This window comes from Coenobita brevimanus, chromosome 19 (genome assembly GCF_032717465.1).
Source record: "Coenobita brevimanus isolate Jiangsu-jjx chromosome 19, ASM3271746v2, whole genome shotgun sequence".
Lineage (NCBI taxonomy): Eukaryota > Metazoa > Arthropoda > Malacostraca > Decapoda > Coenobitidae > Coenobita > Coenobita brevimanus.
Window position 1 is genome coordinate 20,475,127 of NC_136972.1, and position 26,127 is coordinate 20,501,253.

The window sequence follows — 26,127 nt, forward strand, 5'->3', positions numbered from 1 at the left end:
CAAACAGCTGGAGGAGGCAGGCCTGTTGCCTCTGGCTCCGTGGGGTGAGGGAGCCTGGGTTACCCTCGTCTGGAGGCTGCTGGTCAGGCCTGGGAGTCCTGGGACTGCGGTCGCCTGTAGGGAAAGGCGCCGACAGAGTTGGGCTGCGGCACCATCTCCGTCTGGTGTCCAACAGGAACAGAGATATCCCAGGGGTAGAAGGTAGGGCCGGTATCGGGCCTTGCCACCGCTCTGGCGACACCTCCGGGGCAACACTCCCGGATGGTGACAAAGGGCTCCCACAGGAGGAAAAGGCAGGAGAAAAGTACACAGAGTCCGTGTCCTCTCCGGTACGTACTGAAGCAATTGCCTCGGGTCGCCTTACCCTGGTACGTACTGCGGCCATAGCCGTAAGCCTACCCGTCTTACGAGAAGCAACTGAAGGGCGTACAGTGGCCACTCCTTCCCCACCACGTACGGTGGCCGTTGGCGCGGTGTTGCTCCCGTAGTAGGGAACAGCAGGAGAGGGGTGCACAGAGGCCGCATCCTCTCCGGTACATACTGAGGTGGTAGCCAAGGGCCTGTCTACCCTGGTACGTACTTTGGCCATAGCCGGGAGCTGATCTTCCCTTAGAGAAGCAACTGAAGGGCGTACAGTGGCCGCTCCTTCCCCGTCACGTACAGTGGCCGTCGACGCGGTGTTGCTCCCGTAGGAGAGAACAGCAGGAGAGGGATGCACAGAGGCAGCGCCCTCCCCGGTGCACACTAAAGCCGTAGCCAAGGGTCCCCTTACCCTGGTGTACACTTCTGGCCGTAGCCTTGGGCCTCCTGCCCTTGGGCCTCCTGCCCTTGGGCCTCCTGCCCTTGAGGCGGTAACAATGGCCGTCGACACGGTGTTACCTGGGACTGAATCTTGTTCAGTCCCACCCCGATTCTGGTGACGGCTGTCCCGCCCGCACTCACTCGCAGCCCACCTCTCGCCGAGGCAACACCTCCACCACTGTTCCCGGCGGGACCAGCTCTCCACAGCAGCCGTTTCAGCTGAGGGACAGGCCTGTCCTCTCCACCTACGGGAGTGTCCTGGTCAGCCCACCAGGAGGTGTAGGCTCGTCTGCCCTTTCCATGGCCGACCACCCTTCCTCCACCACTACCTTGACCGGGGTTGTGCCCTTGTGTACACCTGGACTGGGCCTTCCCTCTACGCTTCCACCTGCTGCTGTGGAGAGCTGGAGCGAGTGAGTGGAGGTTGAGGGCAGAGTTCGGGACACCTCTATCTGAGCTTCGGCGCCCTTACCATCGGCGCCGTTTCGTCTACCAAGCTCTCGTCCCTCTCTGCCCTCTACGAACATCCGAGCAGCCGGCAGCCAACCACCGCCGAGTCGTTTGGGGATTCCACCTGAGCCTGCCGGCGCCCCTTCCATCGGCGCCGTGCAGTCTATCGCTCTCTCCCCCTCGCCTCGTCGATCATTGGGCTGTTCCATCACCACCATCGCCTCGTTCCCTTCCTCTGCCGCCCTTGCCCTGTCTGCTAGTCTGCTGTCCGAGCTTTGCTTCTTCATAAAGCCTTTATTTCGCATTTTCCCTGACGGGCTGTCATGTTTGCCCGTTCCCCACCATGCTGTGGGGAGAATATTTCATACAAACAACAACCCGTCCGCAAGGTCGTTGCCTTTTTCCGGTCACCTGGTGTTGGGGTAGTTGCGGGGAAAAAGAACTCAGGACAGTAGTGTCCCGGTGACCCTCTTGACCTGGGTCACTAGCCCCACCGTTGTGTCCTCCTGGGGTGGTGGTGTGGTAGTGGCTCGGTGGTGGGGCGGGGGGTGGCGGGGTGGGTGGTCCGGCGGCGGGTATTTTAATCCTAGTGTCAGTAAAGTAACAAAAATTGCATAACAGAGGGTATTTCATATTTTGCATTTTACATTATCTGGTGGGCCGTGGCATCTTTTTCCAGTTTGTGGGGGCTCTTATTGCCATTAAAAAGGATCCTGATCGGGGATCCGTGGAGATAGGATCCAGATCCGGATCGGGATCCGCCCCCAAATTTAATCAATTCTATCATGGCACATGGCCTACCCCTCCACAAAATTTCACTGACATTCATTGAAAACTTTGGAGATATTGTGCGGGATTCTCTGGATCCGGATTCGCCCCAAAATATTATCACTTCTTCCTTGGCCCATGGCCCATCCACAAAATTTCATTGAAATTCATTGAGACATTTTGGAGATATCGCTGGACAAACAGACAGACATACATACAAACAAACTTAAGTGAATACATAACGTCCTCCAACTTCGTTGGCGGAGGTAACTACCGAATTGCTCAGTCACTTCAAAATTGCTAGAAACCACACAAAAACGGTCATAAATCTCTCCAAATCAAACTTCTTTAACTCTTTTCTATCGCTACATCAATGGTCACTGCTCCTCTGAACTGTCTGCTTGCATCTCAACACTTCTACGACGTTAACCGTTACTCCCAGTCCTTCATTTATGCAACTGGTCAACTCTGGAACTGTCTCCCTCTGTCTGTATTTCCTACTTCTTATGATCTCCAGTCTTTCAAACGCAGTGTGTCCAGGCATCTCGAAATGAACGGATCTCGAATTTGGCTCTTGTATTTTTATTTTCTTCTTGGAAGGAACGGTTTGTGGGCTCCTGGCCTTTGGTTCCTTCTTTCTTGCATAAAAAAAAAATAAATAATCCAGCTGACAATATTCTGGTCGTGTTCCCCAACAGTAAATTTTAAGTCATTCCCGGTTCCCTCACTAAATTCTTCAGAGGGAAACACTTTAAATAACCCTCATGGAAAAGCTGACATTCTTGCTAGTACGTTTGCCAGATACCCCACCTTAGAGGAAGTAAGTCAGAAGCTTCCTGTATTAGAGCTTTGCTTTCCCAAAACTGCTCCACTAAAGATACAGACTAGATACGTAAAATCTCTTCTAGGCAATTTAGCAACCAAAAAAGCTCCAGATCCTGATGGAAGTCCCCCAATAGTTGTGAAAAAGTGTTCCCCAGAACTTGCTCGTCTTCTATGTGAATTATCCAGGCTCTTCATACGTACTTTTTCATTCCCAAATTTTTGGTGGAAAGAAGCCAACATCCACCCAAATCCAAAGAAATGAAGTTCCTCTGATCCTTCTGATTACAGGCCCATAGCTATAACATCTTCGTTTGGTAGAGTATTTGAGATTGTCATTATTAAGCACATTGTTAAACATCTTGAAACCAACTTAATTAGTGACAGGTAGTATGGTTTTCGCCACAAACGATCCACTGTTGATATACTTCTTCTCTATACTTATACATTCATCTAATCAATTACCAAAGCGGAGAAATCCAAGCAGTAGCCCTCGATATTTCTAAAGCTTTTGGCAGAGTGCGATACCGTTCCCTGTTATTGAAATTCCCTTGCTGTGGCCTATCATCTTCTGTCACACTGCTTTTCTCATATCTCAGTAACATAAAAGTAAAAGTGGATGATAAATATTCCAATTTCCACTCATTTAATGCTGGTGCGACACAAGGATCAGTCCTGGCTGCAACTTTGTTCCTAATTCATATTATTAATCTCTTATCTATCACCCATAATCCTATTCACTCTTATGCAGATGTCTCAACGCTTCACAGTTCTTTCATATTTATCGATTCACAGAGTTTGATATCTCCAACTCCCAACAGTCTCTGTAAATCAAGACTTATCTAAGATCATTGAACGGGGCCAAAATTATATTGTCTTATTTATTGCTAGGAAAACCAATTATATCCACTTACAGACAAATATCGCCTGATTCCCATATTACCTTATGCAACAAATATCCCTATCTCTAACAGTACTGAAATTTTTGGTGTTTCGCTTAACAATCCCTCAGCTGGACCTCTCACGTTACATTACTTTCCAAAATCGCATAAAATAAACGGATTATTGTACACAATCCGTGATCTCTTCACTGACGAGCAATTAGCTATAAAATACAAGTCATGTGCTGTCACATCTAGAATATTGCCTACCTTCCTGGAGTGGACGTGAAGTTACACTAAAACAACTGGACAAAATTCAGAACAGTGTTATGAGAATAATCAGTAGCCCATCAATTATAAAAGAACTACCTCCACTACAAGTAAGACGATATGTTGCCACCATTGTATTATTTTACAGATACTCTTATTACAAAACATGCTTAGACGAACATGCATCCATTGTGCCACCTCTCCATGCCTTCCCCCGTGCAACACGGGCATTTGATAGCGTCCATGACTTGACTGCCACACTGCCATTTTACAAAACTTCTGCCTATTAGAAATTCCTGTATTCACCAAACTGCTTCTCTTTCGAACTCACTTCTCCAGATTGGTTTTCGCCAAAACTTCAACCTACAGCAGTTCACAGCCAACTGTTACAGTTTTTTTTTTTTTCTTTAAAGAACAGAGAACAACTGTAATCTGTTGTACTGATTTTTATTTTCCTTTCCCTGTTCATCTTGTTTAAAAAAAAAACAGGTCCATATAATAGCACCTCCCATCCCGCCGCACTTAGCCCTTAATCTGCTCTTGACTCCCAGGAAAAGCACTCAAATCCCGCATGTCAAAGTTTATCGTGTCTTTCCAAAATCCTTCGACGGGAGGGGAGGGGGGGGAAGGAGCAGCGGCCGTGGGATGTAAAGCAGTTCTGCAACAAGCTAGTGGCTGTACGAGGTGTGTGTAGAAAAGCAGGCTACTACTCTACTCATTTGAAACGTTTCTGGCTCCAGAGAGGTTTGCTATGCTGGCATGCTGTTTATAAAAGATGAGAGCATTTTAGGTGGGGGTGCTCACCATTCACTCACTTGATGTAGTGCTGCTCTCGGGCGTCTGCCCTTTCCTCTCTTCCTTCCTTCCTCGTCTGTCATTCCTTCATTCTTTCCTCTTCCTTCTACATATGGGTGACTTTACACTCCCTCTTCTGTCTTTCTTTCATTCTTTCCTCTTCCTTCTGTCTACGGGTGACCCCACACTGAATGACAAGCCAAATGTGTTCCTGTACACCGAGAAACCATTTATCATTTACAACGTTGGATGGTAACCATATAACCAAATTATGGCGCCTGGTGGTTGTCGGATTGAGCTGTTGGAGGCTATATCCAAGGGGTGGTTGGAGTTTATTGCTCACCTAATGCCACTTAGGATTAAGTGAGGTTGTCACTCTCATCTTAAATGTCAGGACCAACTTGACTAGCCCAAGGCTCTTACGCTCCTCTTGGGGCAACATACGTTTATTTTGTAGATATAGAGTTTAATAGGACTCAGTGGATGTTGTAGCCTTCCTCTTAACATCATCAGTTTATCCACATCAGCTCCATTTTATTGGCTTCACTTTTATATTGACAGGATGGGGACATAGACGGCTTAATAGAATGGGGAACTTTCGGCGCGCCGTCTGCTACCTAATTTGGTCCTACGGCAGCTCTTTTCCAGTTACCATGCGTGTAATATTTGTGGATTATTTTTACTCCCTTGTCGAACTGTGAGATATAGTAATGGCGTGGTAGGTGGTGGCGACCATCATCCACTCACTTGATGTAGTGCAGCCTACTTCTTCCTTAGCCTTTATCATTCTTTTTCTGTGCCTGTCCTCCTCTCTTCCTATTTCTCACCATCATCCACTCACTTGATGTAGTGCTGCCTACTTCTTCCTTAGCCTTTATCATTCTTTTTCTGTGCCTGCCCTCCTCTCTTCCTATTTCTCACCATCATCCACTCACTTGATGTAGTGCTGCCTACTTCTTCCTTAGCCTTTATCATTCTTTTTCTGTGCCTGTCCTCCTCTCTTCCTATTTCTCCCATCTTTCCTGTCACTTCTTATTGCTTTTCTTTCCTTTACAGGTGGCTTTACATTGAGTGACAAGCCAAATGGTTTCCTGTAAGCCAAGAAACCATTTACAACGCTGGGTGGTAACCATATAACCAAACCATACGTGCTCCCTACGTGTCAACAAGTGGGTTGGTGGAGGGTTAGTGCCCCTCCCCGTAAAACAACTAACTCAGAGTCAAATGGCCACCCCTTACCGGATTATGGCGTCTGGCAATAGATAGATAGATATATCAATGAGAATAATAAAATACTACTTAGAAAACTCATAACCAATATGAATGATCATTTTATTTTGTGCTATTTCATGGGTTACGATGGTAGACTCGCTTCTTAAATGGTAGTACTTCACAAATATTCTTTGCATAAATGCTGTTTTGATTGTTGGATATTGTGGCTGGTCCCATACATATATGAAGTCCCGATCATTATTCATTCTTAACACCAATTTTCGGTATGACAATCATTGTCTTACCTATAATTTATTAGTTTGTAAATTTTACCTCTTAACATTTCTCCAATACACTCGCGCATGCGCACCAAAGGGACAGTCCCGGGTTTGAGAAAAGGCCACCGAGAGTGTTTACAGAAACAGACGAAAACTAAACATGGTTGGAGAAGAATGTGATTGGCGAAGGGTCAGGTTCTTAATGTGCTGCTACCTAAGGTGTGCAGGAAACCATTTGGCTTTTCACTCAGTGTAAAGTCACCCATAGACAGATGGAAGAGGAAAGAATGAAGGAAAGATAGAAGAGGGAGTGTTGTCACCCGTTGACAAAAGGATGAGGAGAAATGAAGAACGACAGAAAAGGAGGGAAAGAAAAAAGGAGGAAAGGACAGACACCCGAGAGCAGCACTACATGCTGTTACGTAATAAATGTTGAATTTTGTTTTCTGTGATAAAAGTGTTTTCTTATCCATTTCTTTTTTCATACACTCTCACCATCGTGACCACACAATTATTTTGCAGTTGCTAGTTTCTACATTTCTTATTCCTAGTTACCTGTTAACCTGTAAGTGCATACTCCCAAGGAAATACGCATTCAGACAGGAACAAATTGCCTTCCGGTGGCATGCGTAATATAGACAGAAGTCGTACCAAGTCTCCAGTGCCATTTAGAATCATGTATGTTCCTTCAGTTTTTGGAAGGGATGGTGAAATAAATCATAAAACATGTACCAAATGATGATCAGGTAAGCCTCTTAGCCTCTGAAAGATTGATGTCAGAAACCTAACTTTTTCAGTCCGATGATATACAGTTTTATTCTTGCTGCCAAACGATTTTACCATTTAGAATATACTGAAAGGGGTTAATGAAGCTCTATCATCCAGTTCAGTCTCTCCTGAACTGAACAAAGTCATCTGAATAAAGTATAAAATGATTTACGTCCTCATATTGAAGGAAGTAATCACGCTCATGTAGCAGCACTAAGCTAACTTGTAATTGTTTTTTTGTATCCTCATTGTATAAATCAAGGTTCATCATACGAATCATGCAAATATTGGACTTCAAAACCTTGGTTAATCGCTATAATGGTCTAGTAAATGAACCTTATACACATCCGCCTGCACCGAGAGCTAGTAAAAAGTGAGCTATGTTTCATCTCACCATGGGGACGGTCGCCTATGGCGTATGGAAACATGTCAAGTGGCGGTATTTGGCAAATATTAAATTTCAGAAATCTGAGGCAATGACAAGCATCATGAAAGCATTATTCTTACTCAAAAAGACGATACGAATGTTGATATGAAAGCCAATTGCACTGAACTCATCAGTAACACAACGAAAAGACTGTGTGTAAGGGATTGCCGGATGGAAGCCCAATGTACGCATATGCATAATAGCCAGTCAAAGGTATTCTTTCATGGGCATGATATTTTTTATCAACGAGTATTTTAGTCACTTTAATGGTCTGTAGTGTTCCTAACTCTTGTAAGTTTATCCAGATGTATAGAATAGTCAAAATAGTTATGTTACTTTTCTAGGTCTGGACCGAAATAGGGCTCACCAGCTAGGTAACAGACGACACCTGAAAGTCCCTCATTGTTCTGATAGACTTTGGTCCATATTCTCGTCGGGTAAAGAGGTTTCCTACCACCTCTTCCTCAGCGATTTATTTACCAAATTACCCATCAGTATCTTCTCTTTTGCTTCGTATAACTTTTAAATGTAGACATAGACTGCATGAATAGCACACAAGAATATAATACCAGAGCAAAAAAAGAAATAATCCTGCAAGGATGAGATGTTAGCAAGCTTAACCGCAGCAGAATACCACTCTCTGACTCCTGTTTGTCACAGAAGCATGGAGAGAGCAGCTATTTATGGGAAGGGTGAGGATGTGGAGTTGTTTTTGGTCTGCCTACATTGCACAGAGAGAGAGAGAGAGAGAGAGAGAGAGAGAGAGAGAGAGAGAGAGATGGAGGGGCGGAAGGAGAGGAGTTACAAGGTGTGTGTGTGTGTGTGTGTGTGTGTGTGTGTGTGTGTGTGTGTGTGTGTGTGTTCTTACCTAATTGTATCTTTACAGGAATGAGTGAAGTTCGTACTGTCCCGTGCCATTTTTATCATACATCTCAAAATATGAATAAGTTTGGCACACTTTCATTCGGTAGTGCATTCCATTTACCATTTGGGAAACTGAATTTCCTTACGTCTTTCTCGCCTCATTTTTAGCAGTGTTCTCTAACTGATGCTTCCTCATCTATCTATCTATCTATCTATAGCCCGACGCCCTAATCCCGCAAAGGGTGGCCACAGACAAAACGCCTCCAAGTCGCTCTGTCACCCACCATTTGACTACCCTCCCCCCAACTCACCCCCCCTCCCTCATATACCTCTTAACTCCATCCCTCCACCTCATCCTCGGTCTACCTCTCCCTTTCTCCCCCTTTCCACCTCACCTACATACACCCTTTTAGTCAGTTTTTCATTCTCCATTCTCTTCACATGTCCAAACCACCTCAGTGTATTTCTCCTAATCTTCTCAACCACATCTACATCCACCCCACATCGTTCCTTCACTACTTCATTCGTCAACCTGTCCCTCCACGTCACTCCACATGCTCCTCTCAAGTAACTCATTTCCACTGCTCTCACTCTTGACTTGTTCCCCTCTTGCAAGGTCCATGCCTCGCTTCCATACGTCAGGGTAGGGATCACAATACTATCATGCAGTGACTTCTTAACTTCCATACTCACCTCCCTATTTCTCATCACTGCTTTCAGTGTACCAACGACCTTCCTTCCCTGCTGTACCCTTTCACGCACTTCATCCCCCAAAGTTCCATCCTTACTCATCACACTACCCAAGTACTTGAATGCACTCACATTCTCCATATCTTCACCATCCAACCTCACTGCACACTCTGTGACTTCATTCCTCTCAAACACCATAACTTTACTTTTGTTTACATTTACTTTCAGATTCCTCCTCCTACACACTGTCCCAAATTCATTCACCAAACCTTGCAACTCCCATTCATCTTCACTCAAAAGTACTGTATCATCAGCAAACAGCAACACCGGAAGCTTCCAAATCTCACCCTCATTCATTAGAGCCACCCCCACATCCACTGTCCTACCCTGTCTACCTACCCATTTATGTCTATTTTCTCTTTCCCTGATATGCATTTATATAGCATGATCATGTCTCCTCTTTTCTTTCTCTCCTGTAGTGTTGGTTGATTCATTTTTTTCTGGTCTTTCTTCGTAGTTTAGATCCTTTAAGCTTGGTACCCATCTTGTAGCAGCCCTATGCACTTTTTCAATCTGATCTATGTGTTTTTTTAGATGAGGATTCCGGACTTCTGATGCATAATCCAGGGTTGGTCTGATGAATGACGTTATTATCTTTCTCAGCTTGTCATCATTTATACATGTGAATGCTATTCTCATATTAGCAAGCAGTGTATACATATTCCGTACCTTCTCACTGATGTGGTCAGCCGGTGATAGTCTGTGATTGATAATCACGCCTAGGTTCTTCTCCCTTTTCGGTATTTGTAGGAGTTTACTTCCTAGCTTATAATCCCAGGCTGGTCTGTTTTCACTTTTGCCAAACTTAATTACATGACACTTGTTCACGTTAAATTCCATATGCCATTTATTGCTCCATTCTGGAAGTTTATTTATTTTTTCTTGTAGCTCTATGCAAGACTTTGTTTGTAATTTTCCTTTGTATTTTTGCATCATCAGCAAACATATTTAGATAGCTCCCATCTCCAGTGTTGCTGTCTGTGGCATTTATATATACTAAAAACTTGAGTTTACACTGAGCCTTGTGGAACTCTGCTAGTCACTTCCCTTCATGATGAATAATGTCCCCTTAGTACTTTTCTCATTTCCCATTTTCTGAGAAAATCCAGCATCCAACAGCACAGACTGCCTTGGATACCTCTTTGATGGTACAGTTTCCATAAAAGTCTTTGGTGCGGTGCTCTATCAAATGCTTTCTTGAAATCTAGATAGATACTGTCCACCCATCCTTCTCTTTTCCGTAATGTTTCAGAAACTCTGTCATAGTAGCTTAATAGATTAGCGATACATGATTTTCCCTTTCTAAAACCGAACTGCCTTTCTGTTATCATACTGTGTTCTTCTAGATGGTTTACCCAAACTTTTCTTATCAGCTTTTCTAGTATCTTACTTACAACACTGGTCAGTGGTACTGGTTGGTAGCTGAGTGGATTATGTCAATTCCCCCTTTGAACAGGAGAACAATGTTTGCTTTCTTCCAAATATCAGGTAGTTCACCTTGACCTAATGATTCCTTGAACATCAAATATAATGGTCTGCTTAACTCTTCTGTACATTCATGTAGCAACCTATGTCACGAATTCGCGCGAGCATATTTATAAATTCGTGACATTTTTCATCAGTGGGAAAACCACGAATTCTGGTGGAGTTCCCTTTGCATATCGCTCAGTTCAACCGTCCTTGCGTTCACTCGGTTGGGGCGGTTTTCAGAACATTTTTCACTGTTTCATAAGTGATCATCCTTGTGCGCAACATTAGCGCCTTTGCTGAGTGATTTATTGTGAGCATATATCGCTCACTTTCTTTCCGTTGACCGTTGGAGCAAACAAGGCCCTCCCTCGCCCGCTTTCATAATTCGAACTTAGGCTTTGATCGTCGTGAGAGCAGGTTCGTGTGCCCAACAGCGAGTTCCTGAAATCTCCACCTAGCGGTAAATCGCCGAAGAGGTTCAGCGTGTCTGCAGCGTCTGTCCTACGCACCGACGCCCAGTTTTTCCGCTTAGCCCCCTCTACTGACCAGTATTTCTTTTCGTTTTTCCTGGGTTTAAGTTTAGCTTTTGAGTGAGCGAGTGAGTGCATTCTCCTTGTTATTTTGATTTTGAGACTCATGTAACGTAAAATTAATGCAGTGTAATAATAAATTCACAGTTCTTTTTCTTTGAGCTCAATGTAAACTCATGTTTTATTTCTCCACATTTAGTTTTTTTGTTGTTGCCACTCCTAGTTTGCACAGACGCTTTGTATTATTCATAACCGGTACTTAGGCCAGTCCTTTTGTATTAAGCTTAAATCCGTTGTGCCAGCCAGGAGTTAATGCACCGGCAAGAACCTGTTTATCATTAATAGCATTAGTTTTTTATTGTCAAGGGTGGAGTCACTTTCTCGTGAGGATAACAGTACTAACAAATGGCACTCGTGAGTAATTAGTTTTTGCTGTGTACTGTTGATAAAGTTTATAAATCTCGTTCTCAGAGAATCGGCGAAGTAAGCCGGCATTAAGTAAAACTTACTGCTTGATTTCACAAGTCAATTCTTTGTCTCTATTTACAAGCACCAATTTTAGCATTCTTAATTTATAAATACACAAAAACCCCATGACATCTGGCGACCTCATTCCAGGATTTTAACTCCTAGCTTTAAAGTTATTAACGAGATAATACTCACTCACTCATACTTAGGTATTTATCATTAAAGTCTATAGGCACTATCTTACTGGTGATTATTGATTCATTTCTATTAATTTTATGTACTAGTTTTCATATTTTTTTTTATTTTTTCTTTACCATTTTAACTAGATAAAACTGGTCACCACTAACTTGTGCCTATATTCTTTACTCTTGATTATTGGCATTTCTCTGCAAAATAGGAGTCAGTGCTTAGTCTTCAGTTCACTCAGATTGAGTTAGCATCATGACTACTAATGTCTATGTACAGGAAGCTAAAGGTATGGGGCTTAGCGACCCCGAAAAAGTCAAAGAGTATGTGTGGGCCTCTGCATCCAAAGGGGGTCATGCACCAAAAATAAAATTTTACAGGAGAGGCTTGTAAAGGTCAACAAAGTGTTTGCAACTGTAATTTCGTTAGTTATTGACGTCCAGTGCTCATTTTGGTATCAAATTACAGCTTAACACCTGAAGTGTATGAATCTGATAGAAGATAATGAATTTTGTGAAAAATAATGTATCTATTGCTTGTTGTTACAGTTGCATAATGTTGCACCCTTATTGAACTTTACAAGCATCTCCTGTTGCGAAATATTACAATAATATCCATATTAATATTGTTAACAATAGTCGATAGCATGGGCAGCATAAAAGCATCATAAAAATACCGGACAAAAATGATACTACTACTACTACTACCACTACTAGCAATAATACAGCTCCACACAACATTCCTCCTCTTCCCCCACACACATTAACATTTTTTCTATCTCTTTACACAAAATTAATGTCCACAGTCACCCATTAGTAGTGAAGAATGCAGTACAGTGCCAGTAGTGCCGTGTAATGCCATAGTTTTCCTCCGTTATCCATACTCGGTCGTCCAATATCCAGGCCAGGGTCGTCAACTGGGATGGTCAGGGCAGGTGAGGTGTGACACTATAGTGCCATGTAGTGCCACAGTTGTCCTCCATTATCCATAATCCGTCGTCCATCCAGGCCACAATAGGGAACTTCCTTGTTGCAGCCGATGCTATTACATCTGCGTAATCCTTAGTACCTGGTAGGTAGTTCGTCTTCCTGATCTTCTTTACGATGTTGCTGAAGGCCCACGGCTGGACTTCAGGAACACAAACTCCAACTGCACAGACACCTACCCCGCCACCACCAGCACCTCCGCCAAGCTCACTACACTGGACATGCTAGCCTTTGGATGCGGAGTTTGCCTTGAGCTGAGGCAGCTGCGTGCAGGTTTGGACGTGGCAATATTGAACGAAATACGACTTTCAACCCTACGTCCAGTGTTGGAAGGGGGTCATTTCCACATCCAACCGTTAGAGGAAGGGTTAAACTAGTGCTCTCTGGTGCTATCACAAAACTGGCCAGGCTGGCACTTGACCCCCTTTGGACGTGGAGGCCCACATGTACTCTCTCGGTTTAGTTACGAGCAGCAACGTGAGAATGATGCTCGTGAAGAGCGTCGAATTCAGCATGAGGAACGCGAAAGAGAACGCGAACACGAGCGAGAACAACGAGAGAGAACGTCAACATGAGTTAGAACAACGCGAGAGAGAACGTCAACACGAGTTAGAACAATGTGAGAGAGAATGTGAATACGAGCAAGAACAACGAGAACACGAACGTGCCAAGCATGAGGCACGTGAAAAACATGAACTTGAGATGCTGAGGCTCAAGTGAGACTCCTTGGCTTCAGACACATCTGGTGCAGCTAACCCAAGCTCCACGAGCGCTCTCCCTGCACATGTTTTGGCGACCCCACACATCAAGCTTCCTCTATACAAGGAAGGCAAAGACATGGCTCAGCTGTACCAGCTGGATGAGGCAGCTAAGCGGCTCCAGTTTCTTAGCTTGTTTGAAGGCTCTGCCCTCGATATTCTCCACAGAATTCGTGGAGACAATCTCATGTATGAGATGATGAAGGCTGCACTTGTCAAAGCGTACGGTCTCACAGTTGACGATGCCAAGAGTCAGTTTATGAGGGCGTGTTTACAAGAAAAGGAGACTGCCATTCAGTTCCTTGATCGGCTTACTGCTTACTTGGATGAGTGGATGGAGATAGGTGAAACTCCTTCCATGCATGAAGGGATAATTGACCTTATGCTGCACACGCAGCTAGAAAAGTCATGGCCTGCTGAACTTATGGCTCAGCTTAAAATCTGCCAGGTAAGGGATGCCAGCCAAATGGTGGAGAAGACTGATGCATTTTTCACTATATATGGGTATCAAACTTGTAAGCAACACACCTGGAACAGGAAAGCTGACAAATCTGGAAAACCGTCTCAGACTGAATCCCAGCAACAAGGCCATTCTCAGAATAATGGCCAAGGTCCAAACAAACCGCAGAAGAAGGACAAGGGGCAAAACACTCAGAAACCTGAGTGGAAGCGGTACAACAAGTACCCTAACCAGCAGCAGTATCAGCCACGCAATCAAAAATCAGGACTATCCTTTTCTGCAACAGCCCCTCGGAGGCAGGAGGCTAATGCAGCCTTCATTCCTCAACAGCAGCATGGTGGTTTTGTCCCTAGCAGTACGGGTACTTCCCCACAGTTCACTAGTCCCCCAGTGACAGTGAACCCTCCTCCACAGATGGTCAATGCTTCATCTCCCCAGACAGTGAGTACGACCCCTGAGGTATCAGATTCTCAGGGCACCATGTTTGCCACATCATTTATTCAGCAGCCTCATCAGTGGCTGGCTGCTTCCTCCACAGACCCTCCCACAGGTGACAGTGCCTTCCTTGTTCAGCCAGGGTTTGTGGGAGGCATTCCTGTGAAGGTCCTGAGACAATGGTTCCTCAGGTTGCTCTGTCAGGTGGCGTCTAGTTCTGCTGAGTACACAGGTCGACTGATCCAAGCTCAGCTTATTGATGGATCAGTGAGATTGTTCCCTGAGGCACGTATCCAGGTGACATCTCCATTTTACAGTGGTACGACAGTCACAGTTGTCATACCAGAACCTTTATTTGACCTTTTCATAGGCAATATTCCCGGTCCCAAGTATAGTTGCACCGTAGATGACGCTACTCAGACTTCGGCTGCAGTAACACGAGCCATGGCAGAGGCTCCAAACTGTGTCACCCCTGTGACCATTGCATCGCCGCATGATCTGATGTGTAGCCAAGTGGTTGTTCAAGAACAACATTCTGACCCAACACTTGCTGCCGTGTGGAAGAAACAAAAGGGTAGAGTGATTAAGTATTCATGGGGAGGTCAAGCCAAGTTCCATTGTAAACAAGGACGGCTGTACCGTGAGTCACTAACACCCCAGGGTGAGGTTCGACTGCAGTTTGTTGTTCCCGATAAGTATCGCCTAGCAGTGTTAGAATGGGGTCATTGTTCAGCCTCAGGAGGTCACATGGGCAAAAGGAAGACCCAGGGCCGTATCCATGCTGACTTTCTCTGGCCAGGAATGGGACCGGAAATAGATAGTTTTGTGCGTTCCTGCAGTGTGTGTCCATGTACCACCAATCAGGGACATGTCCTTCCTGTGCCGTTTGAATCCACACCCAAAATCTTTGAAGCAGTTGAAAGAGAGGGTAGTGGTAATGTGGGTGCAGACTTGATGTCTTGCCCGTTGGCCCCACAGGACACATCATGTCCAGGGCCTGTACATACTTATGTACCATAGGTTAAGGGGAAAGTTTGAGAACCCCATGGGAACAATCCAAGGCTGTGTATGAATTACCTTGCGGAATGTCTCGAGCTGTGGGCCTCTCTGAGGATTCCCGGAGAATGCACATTATCCACATGATTGTTCACACCCACGGTGGGTGTTAAAATGTGACCTGCCTGAGATTGCATAGGGATTCTCAGCTTGCCAATGTTAATCGTAAGTGTAGAGTAGGGTTTAACCAGATAACTGGGTCCTAGCGAATTGCAGCGTTTGATGTCCTGCACAGGCGCCCAGTCTTTTCCTAGTTTGATCACGTTTCCTGGTTAATAATAATGTAGGTTTAGGGTTTAACCAGTAAACTGGGTCCCTAGCGAATTGCAGCGTTTAATGTCCTGCACAGACGCCCAGTCTTTTTGCTCAGTTTGACCACGTTTCCTGGTTAATAATAATTTAGGTTTAGAGTTTAACCAGTAAACTGGGCCCCTTTGGCTTAGCAAATTGCAGCGTTTGATGTCCTGCACAGACGCCAAGTCTTTTCACTCAGCTCTCTGTCCTGGGACTATGTTTTCTGGTTAATAATGTATCCATTAATAGAATAATGGTGTACTTTTGTAACATAAGTACTGATTGCTAGGCAGAGAGAGAGAGAAATGACACTTTTGATGCTCCACCTTGATTGCTTTCGCAGGTGCACCTGGCGGGTGCGGCATTGTCGTGCAGATCAGCTAATCATTGTCGCATGCTGCTCTCTCTTCTCTTCTGCCTCGTCGTCATTATTTACTATTGTATTACATAATTTTACACATAGGTACAGTTACACCACAACTGTCACACCAACACCGTGTATTACATACATCACACTACATAGAAATTAGTTGTTAATGTAAATGTAGCGAACTTTTTGCTCAGTTTGACTTGAGTACAGGATTTTTCACCATCGTCTCAGAGTTTTTTCCTCAAGCTTGCTTCTGTTAACGTAAATACGAGTTTTTACGCTCATGGGCAATTGTGATTTTCTCCTGTAGCAGGGTAGTACACACTCCAGTGTGAATCATGTGTGACTGACTTAGGATTTATATGTATATATATCAAAAAAATTTTCTCTGAAGAAAAAAATTTTGATTTTGATGAGGCGTAATGTCACGAACTCGCGCGAGCATATTTATAAATTCGTGACATTTTTCATCAGTGGGAAAACCACGAATTCTGGTGGAGTTCCCATTGCATATCGCTCAGTTCAACCGTCCTTGCATTCATTCGGTTGGGGCGGTTTTCAGAACATTTTTCACTGTTTCATAAGTGATCATCCTTGTGCGTGACATTAGCGCCTTCCCTGAGTGATATATTGTGAGCATATATCGCTCACTTTCCGTTGACCATTGGAGCAAACACGGCCGGCCCTCGCCCTCTTTCATAATTCGAACTTAGGCTTTGATCATCATGAGAGCAGGTTCGTGTGCCCAACAGCGAGTTCCTGAAATCTCCACCTAGCAGTGAATCGGCAAAGAGGTTCAGCGTGTTTGCAGCATCCGTCCTACGCACCGACGCCCAGTCATTCTGCTTAGCCCCCTCTACTGACCAGTATTTCTTTTCGTTTTTCCTACTGTAGGTTTAAGTTTAGCTTTTGAGTGAGCGAGTGGGTGTATTCTCCTTGTTATTTTGAATTCATTTTGAGACTCATGTAACGTAAAATTAATTCAATGTAATCAATAAAATTCACAGTTCTTTTTCTTTGAGCTCAGTGTAGTTAAACTCATGTTTTATTTCTCCACATTTAGTTTTTTTTTTGTTGCCACTCCTAGTTTGCACAGACGCTTTGTATTATTCATAACTGGTACTTAGGCCAGTCCTTTTGTATTAAGCTTAAATCCGTTGTGCCAGCCAGAAGTTAATGCACCAGCAAGAACCTGTTTATCATTAATAGCATTAGTTATTGATTGTCAGGGGTGGAGTCACTTTCTCGTGAGGCTAACAGTACTAACAAACGGCACTCGTGGGTAATTAGTTTTTGCTGTGTACTGTTGAGAAAGTTTATAAATTCTCGTTCTTAGAGAATCGGCTAAGTAAGCCGGCATAAAGTAAAACTTACTGCTTGATTTCACAAGTCAATTCTTTGTCTCTATTTACAAGCACCAATTTTAGCATTATTAATTTATAATTTCACAAAAACCCCGTGACAACCTACCTGAAATTTCGTTAGGACCATATGCTTTCCCTTTGTCTAATTTACTTAACTCTTCCTGTACTTCTTTTTCGGATATTTGTATATCTGGTAAAATATGTGGACATGCATGTTCCATATCATGTCTTTCAAAATTATTTTCTGATGATGATGATGATGATGATGATGATGATGACGATGATGATGATCATGATCATGATCATGATGATGATGATGATTATTATTATTATTATTATTATTATTGGCATTTTAAAAAGGTTTATGAGGTCAAAGGTCAAACCATATAAACAGAAAATTTCAGGATTTAGTATTTTTGCTGAGAGACAATGTTTCCTCAGGTTGCTCTGCCAGGCAGAGTCTAGTTCGCCCTGAGGAGTACACTTATTGGAAGTTTTTATTTAATGCTTCATAAATATCTTTCTCTTGTGTATAGATGATCCCCGCGTCCATAATGGACTGTATTTTATCTTTTACTTTGGTTTTGCTTCGGATGTAGCTGTATAATAGCTTAGGTTGATCACTACTTTTATTTATAACGTCTTCTTGAAACTGTCTTTGAGCTTCCCTTCGTATCCTTGTATAATAATTTCTTGCCTATTTATTATTGTTATATGCCCTCTCACTATTGTATTTTCTGTATTTATTCCACAGCAAATCTTTTTTCTTTTTAGATTTTTTTCTTTTGATTTTTTACGTCCTGTATTAAATCATTTCTTCATTTTCATTTCTGTTCTTTGTGCTGAGGGATGTAATTTTGGACTCCTATTTCATAAAAATCACAGAATTTACTATATATAACATTTAAATCTTGTACTCTAAGCTCCTTTTCCCAATCTGTTTCTAAGAAGTAGCTTACTTCTTAAGGTCAATGGTAGATACCCTTTTTGTAGTTTAGACATTTTTGTAACTTTCATCAGTGGTAACTATACCATCCATCAATTAACTGATCTTTTTGGAGAATTTCATGCAGTAGCTCTTGATATCTCTAAAGCTTTCGACAGAGTATGGCACCGTTCCCTGCTGTCCAAACTCCCTTGCTATGGACTAACGTCTTTTGTTCCTTTGATTTCTTCATATCTTAGTGACAGGAAAATAAGAGTTAAAGTAGATGATGTATATTCCAATTTCCGCTCAATTAACGCCGGCGTGCTGCAGGGATCAGTTCTGGCGCCAACCCTATTTCTGGTTCATATTAATGATCTCTTATCTGTCACCCACAATCCCATTCACTCATATGCAGATGACTCAAAACTACATAGTTCATTCACACTCAGACACCCATTTACAAAGTCTAATATCTCTACCTCTCAACTCAGTACAGCCATATCCATAAATCAAGATCTATTTACGATCAGTGAATGGGGACAAAACAACCTTGTCTCTTTTAATGCTAGTAAAACTAAATATATACAGTTTACTAATAGATAAATATTGCCAGATTCGTACATTACCTTCAGTGCTACTAATATTCCCATCTCCAAAAGTGTTGAAATTCTTGTCGTCTCACTTAACAGTGCCCTCAGTTGGACCTCTCATGTCAAAGAAACTTGGAGTATTGTACAGAGTCCGTAACTTCTTCCCAATGAGCAGTTAGCTATAATTTATAAGAGTCATGTGCGCTCTCTGCTTGAATATTGCTCACCCCTGTGGAATGGTTGTGGAGAGGTTGCATTAAGACAACTAGACAAAATTCAGAACAAAGCTGTTAGAATCATTAACAACCCTGTCATTACATATAAACTACCTCCCCTGCATGTAAGAAGGAATGTTGTCTCCCTTACATTATTTTACAGATTTTTTTTGGCAAATGCTCAGATGAAGTTGCGTCCATGGTGCCACCTCTCCATGCCTTCCCTCGTGCTACACGGGCATCTGGTAGCGCTCATGACTGGAATCACTCAGCCATATTGCAGAACTTCTGCCTATCAGAATTCTTTCATTCCCCGAACTGCATCTCTTTAGAATTCGCTTCCCCAGAATTGTTTCCCTCCAAATTTCAACCCACAGCTGTTCAAGTCTAACTGTTACAGATATTTTATGAACGGAGGACGCCAGTAATCTGGTGTATGGATTGTTTTTTTGTTTTTTTTACTCATTTTTTTCCTTCTTCCGTTCTGTTATTAAAAAATATATATGCTATCCTGAAGTTGCAATTTAATACTGGATGGTCGCTTTTGCCGAATGGAGGGTGATACATTATACCGTCAGTATCATTTTCTTGCCAAGTGAATATAAGATCTAGTACTAATGGATCATCAAGTCCTCTTTTTCTGGTGTTTTCCTTTACATGCTGTGTTAAGAAAAACTCTTGCACAAGATCCAGGAACTTTTGATCCTAACAGCTTTCATGGCTTCATACATTTAGAGTATTCCAATTTATATTGGTACTAAAATCTCCAGTTAATATATTTCTTTTAACTTCCTCTTCCATTCTATGTAATAATATATTCTTAAACTGAGCATTGTACTTTCAGCCAGGTTTTCATATTCCCCTCTTTCCCAAGTGTTTGTTTTGGGTGGCATTTACAGTAAAATTTTTCCACAATTACTTTCCCTTCAGGTGTGTTAATAACTACTGCACTCAGTTCTGCTTGTGAGGGTATATCTAGTTCTATTTCTTTGACTTGTAAAGTTTTCTTTGTTAAGATTATAATTCCTTCTCTTTTTCTTAAATTTGTCTCTTCTCCATATATTGTATTCCTCTAAGTTTATGGTATCGTTTGATATCGTTGGGGTTAATTTTCTTTCAACGAGGCAAATAATATATGGTTCTATTTCTTTGGTATAGTCTATCATCTCTAATAATTTAGACACCATTCCTTCTACATTTGAGTACACATACTTGCCATAGCTTGAGTCTACTACCTTCCTTCTTTTTATTCCATGTTGGTTATGTATCACTTTCATACCCGCAATCTATATACTTTATAAAACTTTCTTCTCTAATTCTGATCATTCCTCATTCTTTGTTTTTGCTTCCTCCCTCTTCTCCTTTAGTATTCCCGATTCCTCTTTTGTTAGGGATTTTTTTATCGATACTTTTTAAAATTCCTCTTTTTCCATGTGTTTGTCTGCACTTTTAGTATTTCCTCCACAGTGTTCACACTCTGGAAGGTTACTTTAAAGGGCCTTGACTTATTTCTCTCATATTTCCCTAGCCTTTTGTGTTCCTCTATGTCTTTATCACAGATTTCCTCTGATACTTCCTTCAATATGCTCATTATATTTGCCATCTCCTTTTGTTTTTCAAAATCTTGTTTCTTATTTTATCTTCGTCTGTACCAGTGATTACTATAGATTTGTTGAAATCTATTGAATCATTGACCAGTTTTGGGTTGTTTCTAATTATTTCTTTCACTTCCTTTCAATGTACTTGCCATTCACTAATCTTCCTTCTGAGTGAACCTACCTCAACTGACAGCTCATCTATTGTTGGGTCTTTTTAGTTTAATTCCTTTCATTTTCTTCCTTCTGCATGAGTAATTGCTTCTTAAGTTCATCTATTTCACATTGAAAGTTTTCTCCAGTTTATTCAAAATCCCTACTGATTTCTTATATGTTTCCATTTCAACCAGTTCTGGGTAGAAATCATCATCCTGTTTTCTACCTTTATCCCTTTTCTTAACTCCTTCCATATTCACTTTACTAGAGATGGTGTTCATCTTGTAAACTTCTACTTACAAATTTGCATCTCCCTGTCATGAGCCTGGTGACAGACGACACCCAGCTGATGATGCGTTGTATCAGCGGATTCTTGCACTAATTGGATGTATTCTGTTATTTTGCTTATACTTGCTCTACTGTATTGGAACATCATTTAGTTTAATCTTGTACAGAGTTTGACACATACAGTACAAAGACAGTATTTATGTGTGGCCAGTTTTGGGCCAGGGTGGCCAGAGCAGAGCAATGTATGGACGTGCTGCCTCTCTGGTGCCTCCGGCGTGTGTGTGTTTTCTTACCTAACTGTATCTTTACTGTAATGAGTCAGGCTCGGACTATCTGTGTTTTGAACCATTTTTATCATACATGTCTTTAAATTTATGAATTGTTTTGCCACACACTATTTCATCCGGTAGTGCATTCCACTGATCAATTGCTCTGTTTGGGAAACTGAATTTCCTTACGTCTTTATCACCTCTTCTTTTGTACAGTTTTCTGCAGTGTCCTCTTAATGTTGCGTCCTCATGGGTTATATACTCATTTACATCTATTTTCTCTTCTCCTGTAATGCATTTATATAGCATATACTTGCTCTGCTATATTAGAACATCATTTAGTTTAACCTATTACAGAGCTTGACTCATATGAAGATACTACGGTATTTAGGTATGGCCAGCTTTGTCCAAAGGAGGCCAGAGCAGAGCAAGGTGTGTGTGTGTGTGTGTGTGTGTGTGTGTGTGTGTGTGTGTGTGTGTGTGTGTGTTCTTACCTAATTGCTCTTACCTAATTGTATCTTTACAGGAATGAGTCAAGCTCGTACTGTCCCGTGTCTTAAACCATATTTATCGTACATATCCTTAAATTTGTGAATTGTTTTGGCACACACTATTTCATTCGGTAGTGCATTCCATTGGTCAATTGCTCTGTTTGGGAAACTGAATTTCCTTACATCTTTATCACCTCTCCTCTTATGCAGTTTTTTGCAGTGTCCTCTTGCTGATGCTTCTCCATGTGTTAAGTAATCATTTATGTCTATTTTCTCCTTCCCTGATATGCACTTATATAGCATTATCATGTCACCTCTTTTCCTTCGCTCCTGTAGTGTTGGTAGATTCAGTTTATTTAGTCTTTCTTCGTAGCTTAGGTCCCTTAAGCTTGGTATCCATCTTGTAGCGGCCCTTTGAACTTTTTCAATCTTGTCTATGTGCTTTTCGAGATGAGGACTCCAGACTACTGATGCATATTCCAGGGTTGGTCTAATGAATGATGTTATTATCCTTCTTAGCATGTCTTCATTTATGTATGTGAATGCTATTCTCATATTTGCAAGCAGTGTATACATGTTCCGTACCTTCTCGCTGATGTGGTCAGCCGGAGATAGTCTGTTATTGATAATCACACCTACTGTAGGTCTTTCTCTCTTTCTGATGTGTATAGGGTTTTTATTTCCTAACTTATAATCCCAATCAGGTCTTTTTCCACTTTTACCAAACTTGATTACATGACACTTGTCCACATTGAATTCCATTTGCCATGTACTACTCCATTCATGAAGTTTATTTAATTCTTCTTGTAGCTTTTTACAAGAGTCTGTGTTAGTAATTCTCCTTTGTATTTTTGCATCATCTGCAAACATATTCAGATAGCTCTCATTTCCAGTGTTACTGTTTATATCATTTATATACACTAAAAACATGATTGGTGCCAGCACTGAACCCTGTGGTACTCCACTAGTCACTTCTTTCCATGATGAGTAGTTTCCTCTTAGTACTGTTCTCATTTCTCTTTTTATGAGAAAGTCTTGCATCCAACAAAACAGTTTGCCTCTAATTCCTCCTTGATGGTACAGTTTCCATAAAAGTCTTAGGTATGGTACTGTGTCAAAAGCTTTCTTGAAATCTAAATAGATACTGTCCACCCATCCTTCCCTTTCCTGTATTGTGTTTGTTACTCTGTCATAGTAGCTCAGCAGATTAGTAACACATGATTTTCCTTTTCTGAAACCAAACTGTCTTTCTGTTATCATACTGTGTTCTTCTAGATGGTTTACCCAAGCTTTTCTTATAAGCTTTTCTAATACCTTGCTTACAACACTGGTCAGTGATACTGGTCTGTAGTTGAGTGGATTTTGTCTATTTCCTTTCTTGAATAAGGGGACAATATTTGCTTTTTTCCAAATATCAGGTAGTTTACCTTGTCTCAAGGATTTCTTGAAAATTAAAAATAATGGTGTACTTAACTCCTTTGCACATTCTCGTAGTACCCAACATGAAATTTCATCAGGACCACTTGCTTTTCCTCTGTCTAATCTACTTAACTCCTGTATTACTTTTTCTGCTATTTGTATATCTGGTAGTATGTGTGGACATGCATGTTCCACATAGTCCCTCTCAAAATTTTTTTCTTCTGTAAAAACTAATTGGAAATTCTTATTTAGTGCTTCACAAATGTTCTTCTCTTGTGTGTGATTCCCTCATCCGTAATTGATTGTATTATATCTTTTACTTTGGTTTTGCTTCTGATATAGCTGTAAAACAGCTTTGGTTGATCACTACTTTTATTTATTATATCCTCCTCAAACTGTTTTTGGGCTTCCCTCCTTATTCTTGTATAATCGTTTCTTGTCTGTTTGTAATTATTATATGCCCTTTCACTATTATGTCTTCTGTATCTATTCCACAACAAATCTCTTCTTTCTTTTGATTTTTTACATTCTGTATTGAACCATTTCTGTATTTTCTTATCTGCTTCTTTGTGCTGTGGGATGTACTTCTGGACTCCTATTTCATAAAATTCACAGAATTTTTTATATACAGCATTTAAATCTTGTCCTCTAAGCTCATTTTCCCAATCAACTTCCAAGAAATACTTCTTTAGGTCTTGATAATTTCCCTTTTTATAGTTTAGGCTCTTTTTGTAACTGTCATTGCTGTTTACTATGTCATAATATGCTATCCTGAAGTTATAATATAGTACTTCATGATCGCTTTTGCCGAGTGGAGGGTGATATATTAAACTGTCAATATCATTTTCCTGCCTAGTAAATATTAGATCTAGCACTGAAGGTACATCAAGTCCTCTTTTTCTGAGTGTGTGTGTGTGTGTGTGTGTGTGTGTGTGTGTGTGTGTGTGTGTGTGTAATTCACCGGGTCGGTCAGGATCACTTAATGGTCGTGATCGTCAGCTATTACCCTGCCGGAAGGGAGCTGAGAGCTCATATAGTCCGATCTAAGGGCAAGGCTGTGACCTTCACACACGCACACACCCGTCCCCTTGCTCAAGGGGGACAGTAACCACCCACTTCGTCAGTGAAACTTTTCGTAACCTGAGCGAGGCGCGAACTCCCGTCCACCAGTTGGCAGGCGAGAACGTTACCACTGCACCAGCGAACGGTGTGTGTGTGTTTTTTAACCTATTCAGTTCGTTGGCATACACATTATTTTGATCCTCCCACCTCCAGACGATTTTATTTCAACTGGGTAGAGTCCCACAGTAGTGAAGAGATTAGCAGATGCTCTTAAATCTTTTGTTCATTTTTTCTTGTCAGCCATTGCTTACACACTTAATGACCCCCTGTTTACCTGAGATCCCCTATGTTTCTTTCCCTCTTTATTCCAACATTTGTGTATGAGTTTTACACCCGGCAGTAGTACCTCTGTGGCCAGGTCTTCGGCAACACGATAAAAATCGGCTTCGCATCCCACCAGGAATCTCCTTTCCGTGTTCCAGTATCCAGGCAACGTAATACATTCTCCTCAGGAACGGATACTTTTGGTCGTAGTTCAAAAAGAGTGTCACAAAGGTGATGTTTCGCTGATCCTCATGTTTACGTTCGTGATTTTTGCTTTGTTGTCCATGATGATCCACTTGAGGAAGAAAATGAAGGCCAGGAAATTCCAGACGGGGTCCGAGAACATGTCAGCGTACTCATAGCGACTCTTGTATATGGAGTAGATGAGCAACCCTGTGACTAACGGTGTCATGGAGCGTAACATATGGATGATACGGAAGAAGACAATGCTGTGCTCCCTGACCTGACTCACCAACAGTATCAAGTAGACCACCGCCATTATCGGTGCTGCCATCCCAGGAACGAATAGGAGCGTTCGCGAGAAGAGGAAAATCTGCCAGACACCGCCAGAAACCATGTCTCGTTTTCGTTTTGACGGGCTAAGGGGGTCTTAGTTAAACTTCAGTGTTCTTTTTCTGATCGATAATTATGATATTGGTTAAGCAAATACCTTTTAAAAAATGTAAATTTCTCTTACTTGTGCTATTTCACCCAAAATATCGCCTAAAAATTCGCATATTTATATATTCTTCCCTAAGAAGGTTAGGAGAGTATCTGTCATTAAGACTGTTTTTGGACTGTAAGAAGCAAAAAAGGCCTATGAATAATGACATTCGTATATAATTTGACTTGTACAAAAAATGGCAAATATGGTCCATCCATAGTTTAATATTTATTAGACTCTAAAACGTTACGGCGTATCGAAGCCTAGCGCTGCCAGACGTACGAAGCAAGCCAGCTGACGGAGCGGGTCACAGAGCAATGGTTGGTTGGTGAATATTCTCCCCACAACGTGGTGGGGAACGGGCAAACAAAGAGCCTGTCAGAGTATTGGCAAGAAATAAGGCTCCCAGACGGGAGCATAGCTCGGCAGGCAAAAATAACTGGCAAACTAGCAAAGGCGGTGAAGGCAGGGGAAGGTGCGACGATGGGTGGTGAGGTGGATTGCCCAACGGTAAACGAGGCAGGGCGGGGCCGACGGTGGATGGTTAGGCCAGGCTACACGATGGTCGAAACGAGGGCAGGACGGGACAATAGCGGGTAGACAAAGCGGTACCGATGGAGGAGGCGCCGACGAGCTCAGGTAGAACGCCCCGACACTGCCCTC